Source organism: Phascolarctos cinereus, unplaced genomic scaffold, assembly GCF_003287225.1.
Source record: "Phascolarctos cinereus isolate Bilbo 61053 unplaced genomic scaffold, phaCin_HiC Scaffold_2;HRSCAF=192, whole genome shotgun sequence".
Lineage (NCBI taxonomy): Eukaryota > Metazoa > Chordata > Mammalia > Diprotodontia > Phascolarctidae > Phascolarctos > Phascolarctos cinereus.
Genome location: NW_027555625.1, coordinates 275,028,586 through 275,034,573, shown reverse-complemented (window position 1 = coordinate 275,034,573; position 5,988 = coordinate 275,028,586).

Below are 5,988 nucleotides of genomic sequence, written 5' to 3'. Positions count from 1 at the left end.
ATGGAAATTAAATTGCTCCACAAATATCATAACAATAATAGGAAATCACATTTCTAAAGGAGTGACTTGCTCAGTGTCACACAGTTAGTAATATCAAGCGTCTGTTCTGAGACCAGATTTGAACTCAGGTCCTCCTGACTCCAAGTTCAGTGCTCTATCCACTGTGCCACCTAGCTGCCCAGGAAATTACATTTCTAAAGGAGTTTTTTATTTTCAAAAAACTTGACCCACAAGCAAACAAGATAAATTGTAGCATTATCCGAATTTAATAGATGTGGAAAGTGAAGAAAATAGAAGTGATTTACTCAAAGTCACACAGCTGTCAATGTCTCCCCTTTTAAAATAAATTTTCATTGACATACATTATTTTGACATCATCAGAATTTTTCCCAGTATCCTTTCTCTGTTTCCTCCCAGTGTTCTCATATTATAACAAATATTTTAAATAAAACATAGAAAAAGAAAAAAAATTCACAAAACCAACACATCAAAAAAGCCTGAAAATATATGGACATTTCATTTCTGCAAAATAATACTATATGAATATCTTCTCATATTTCCACTTTGGAGTCATACTTGCTCTTTGTAATTTTGCAACATCCACTTTTGATTTTTTTTCAGTGTTTCAATTTTCTTGGGTCTTTACTTCACTCTGCATCAGATTATGCAACTTTTTCTGTGCTTCTTTATATTTATCATAGTCATCATTTATTTTTTAGTTTTGAAAATAATTTCAATTTATTTAGAATCCACAAGCTTCAAATTGGCCTGGAAATGTTAGGCAGCTTCTTCTTTAGCAATACAGTCACCTTTTTTTTTTTAATAAAATTTTATTTTCCACAATTACATGTAAAAACAATGTTTAACATTAATTTCTTAAAAATTCCAAATTCTCTCGCTTTTTCCCTGCATCTTCCTCCACCTCCCTGAGACAGTAAGAAATTTGACACAGGTTATAAATGTGTGATCATGCAAAACATATTTGTATATTAGTCATCTTGTAGGAAAAAAATGGACAAAAATGAAAAAAAGTGAAAAAGGATATGTTTCAATCTGCATTCAGATTCTATCAGTTCTTTTTCTGGATAGCATTTCTAATCCTGAGTTCTTTGGAACTATCTTGGATCATTAGATTGCTAAGTCATTCATAGTTGATCATTATATAATGTTTCTGTTACTTTGTGCAATATTCTCCTGGTTCTATTCACTTCATTTTGCATCCATTCTTCTACAGCTTTCCAGGTTTTTCTGAAGTCATCCTGCTTGTCATTTCTTAAATCACAATAGGACTCCGTGACAAATATATGCCACAACTTGTTTAGCACTTCCCCAATCACTGGGCATCCCCTCAATTTCTAATTCTTTGATATTAGAAATATTTTTGTATGAATAGTTCCTTCCTCACAGATTTTTTTTTAACTTTTAGTTTTCTCTGAGATACACACCTAGTAATGGTATTGCTGGGTTAAAGCATGTGAACACTTTTATAGCCCTTTAGGCATCATTCCAAATTGTTCCTAGAATGATTACATCATTTACAACTCCACCAACAGTACACTAGTGACTCAATTTTCCTGTATTTCCTCTAACATTTGTCATTTTCTTTTTCTATCATATTAGCCAATTTGATATGTGTGCTTTTTTCATATGACTATAGATAGCTTTATTTCTTAGTATGAAAACTGGCTTTCATATCTTTTGACCATTTATCAACTGGGTAATGACTTGTAATCTTATAAATTTGACTCAGTTCTCTATAAATTTAAGAAATGAGACCTGTATCAGAGTTACTTGCTGTAAAAAATCCTAGCTTTCTTCTTTCCTTCTATTCTTGCTTGACTTGTTTTTCTTTGTGCAAAACCATATTAAGTTAATGTAATCAAAATTATTCATTTTACATCTCATAATGCTCTCTATCTCTTCTCTTACATGGTTCTTTTTTGAGTAGTTCCAGGAAAGCTTTCCTCGCTTCTGTGGTCTCAAACCAGCCATGGCCAATTTTTGTTTTGTTTTGTTTTTTTAATTTATATTACTTTTTTCCTTTTTCTTTTTTGTTTTTTTATGGAACTTTTTTTAAAATACAAATTTATTTACTTTCAGTTTTCCATATTTACTTCCACAAGATTTTGAGTTCCAAACTTTCACCCCATCTCACCCTCCCCCCACCCCAAGATGGCATGCATTCTGAATATCCCTCCCCCAGTCTGTCCTCTCTTCTATCTCTTCCTCCCTTCTCTTATTCCTTCCCCCTCCAATTTCCCATAGGGCAGGACAGACTTCCGTACCCTATTTCCTGTATCTCTTATCTCCCAGTAGCATGTGAAAACATTTTTTTAAAAAGTATGTTTTTAAAACTTTAGGTTTCAATTCCTCTCCCTTCCTCCCTCCCCAACCACCCTCATTGAAAAAGCAAGCAACTCAATATAGGTTATATATGTGCAGTTATGCAAAACACTTCCATAGTAGACATGTTGTGAAAAACTTACTCTATTTCCCCTAATCCTATCCTGCTTCCAGAGCAGCTAACTTAATCTAGGACATCTATGAAAAGATGTTTCAAGACAAAGAAAATTAATAAATATCTAATTAAGTAGAAGGTCCTATGGATTCACAAGAGAGCATGGAACCACAGCAGTACGATCTGTTCAAGAAAGAAATGTGATTAATGGAAGTAATATTATCGGTATGCACACAAGGAAAAAAATGTAGAATAGAAAAAAAAATGCACGGTAAAAAATGTTAGGGGTAGGGGGCCAGGGTGGCTGAGTACAAGCAGCAACCTAGTTAAACTATTCCAACATTTCCCTCTATACAACTTTAGACTAATACTTCATATCAAATTTTTGAGCAGCAGAGCCAACAAAAGGTCAGAGTGAGACATTTTTCCAGCCTAAGACAACTTAGGGGGTTGGCAGGACAGGGCTGTGATGCCATGTTGGGAGCTATCCTGGAGCACATGAGGCAGCAGCACCAGTGGTAAACCTTGGAGATAGCTGCCATAGCATCAGCAATAACAAAAGCTTTTGGAGTGCTCAGCCCAGAGTGAGTAAGGGGATGGAACAATAAGTTAGAAAGAGATTATAGGGGGCTCCTTGCAACATTGGGTGCAGTTGTCACTGATCAACAGCTCTATTGCCCATATGTAGTTCTGGGTCATATTTCCAGGGTGGAGAGAACCACATCTTCTCAGTCATAAGAAAACAATGCCCTGCTATAAAAATGTGCATACTCTTTAACTCAGCAGCACCACTTCTAGGATTGTATCCCAAAAGATATCATAAAAGTGGGAGAAGGACAACATGTACAAAATTATTTATAGCAGCTCTTTCTGTGGTGACAAAAAATTGGAAATTAAGGGGATGCCCATCAATTGGGGAATGGCTGAACAAGTTGTGGTATACAAATGTAATGTAATACTATTGTGCTATAAGAAATAATGAGAGTATGGCAGAAACTAGGCACAGACCAAAATCTCACACCATATAACAAAATAAAGTCAAAATAGGTTCATAATTTAGATATAAAGTCTGATACTATAAGCAAACTAAGAGAACAAGGAATAGTTTAACTGTCAGATTTATGGAGAACAGAAGAATTCATGACCAAACAGGAGATAGAGAACATTACAAAATGCAAAATGGGTAACTTTGATTACATTAAATTGAAAAGTTTTTGCACAAACAAAGCCAGTGCAACCAAGATTAAGAGGGAAGCAGAAAACTTGGAAATAATTTTTACAACCAGTGTCTCTGATAAGGGCCTCATTTCCAAAATATATGGAGAATTAAGTCAAATTTATAAAATTACAAGTCATTCCTCAATTGATAAATGGTCAAAGGATATGAACAGGCCATTCTCAGATGAAGAAATTAAAGCCATCTATACCCATATGAAAAAAATGCTCTAAATCACTGTTGATTAGAGAAATGCAAATCAAAACAACTCTGAGGTACCACATCACACCTATTAGATTGGCCAAGATAACAAAACAAGAAAATGACAAATGTTGGAGAAGATGTGGGAAAATTGGAACAGAGTATTGTTGGTGGAGTTGTGAAATGATCCAACAACTCTGGAGAGCAATTTGGAACTATGTCTGAAGGGCTATTCAAATGTGCATACCCTTTGATCCAGCAATAGCACTTCTAGGGTTATATCCCAAAACAATCACAAAAATGGGAAAAGGATCCACATGTACAAAAATATTTGTAGCAACTCTTTTTGTGGTGTCAAAGAATTGGAAATTGAGGGGATGCCCATCAATTGGGGAATGACTGAAAAAGTTGTGGTATATGAATAGAATGGAATACTATTGTGATATAAGAAATGATGAGCAGGTGGCCTTCAGAAAAATCTGGAAAGACTTTTATGGACTGATGCTGAGTGAAATGAGCAGAACCAGGAGAATATTGTACATAGTAACAGCCACATTGTGTGATGACTAACTTTGATAGACTTAGCTCTTCTCATCAATGCAGGGATCTAAGACATCTCCAAAAGTCTCATGATGGAAAATGCTATCCATATCCAGAGAAATAACTATGGAGTCTGCATGCAGATCACAGCATACTGTTTTCTCTTTTTTCCTTCTGTTTTGTTTTGTTTCTTTTTTATTGTTTCTCCTTTTGGGTCTAATTCTTCTTTACATCATCACTCATGTTAAAATATGTTTAATAGGAATGTATATGTAGAGCCTATGTCAGCTGTAACACCATCTTGGGGAGGGAAACAGGGAGGAAGGGGGAGAAAATTTAAAACTCAAGCTTATGGAAGTGAATGTTGAAAACTACAACTAAATTAATTGATTTAAAAAAAAGAAAGCAATGCCCTTGTCACAATCCTAACATAGAAAGGAGTATTAGTACTTGTGACTAAAGAAGAATAGAGGACTTGGTTACAGTTAAAGGGACAAGAAGAGCAGTAGTGCTTGTGGCTGCAAGAGATCAGGGACCCTTCCTAAGTAAAGACCTGAGTGCAGACGATAAAAGCAGTGACCACACCTCTCACTGGATCCCACCACCTTGGAAGCAGAGAAAACTTACAGACCCCCCAGAATTAGTTCTGAAAACAGCAGGATAATAAAACCTTGAGCTTGAGAAAGTGTCTCCCCACTCCCAGTGAGCAGAACAAAACTTTAACATAAAGTGCAAAGAATGAGCAGACAGCAAAACAAGGTCATAATAAGATACTATGTTACCCAATAGATAAATGGTCTAAAGATATGAACAGGAAGTTTTCAGAGGAAGAAATTTAAGCTATCTGTAATCATATTTAAAGAATAATCTAAATCTCTATTGATTAGAGAAATGCAAATTAAAACAGCTCTGAGGTACCACCTCACACTTATCAGATGGGCTAATATGACAGAAAAGCAAAAATAAAAAAAGACAAATATTGGAGAAGATGTGGGAAAAAATGAAGATTGAAGCATACTATTTCCATTTTTTTGTTTTTTTTCTTTCTTGTGGTTTTCCTGTTTTGTTCTGATTCTTCTTTCACAACATAACTAATGTGAAAATATGTTTAACATGATTGCATATGTATAATGTATCAGACTGCTTGCTGTCTTAGGGAGGGGTGAGAAGCAGGAGGGAAAAAAATTTGGAACTCAAAATTTTACAAAAATGATTGTTGAAAACTGTCTTTACATGTAATTGGAAAAATGAAATAATATTAAGGGGGGAAATAGTAAATAAATAATGCAACAAAAGATAAGATAATATGGTGGCAGAGAAGACCAATACATAAAATCAGAAGAAAACAATGTGAAAATAGCTACAGGCAGAGCCTCAAAGAAAAATGCTAATTGGGCACAAGCTCATAGAATTCCTGGAAGAGTTAAAAAAAGATATGAGTGGTAGAGGAAAAATTCGGAAAAGAAATGAGAGTGATGGAAGAAAATCACTAAAAAGAGATTTAATTGATGTTTTAAAAAATAAGGTGCAAAAATAATGAAGAAAATAACACCTAAAAGAATGGAATTGGTTT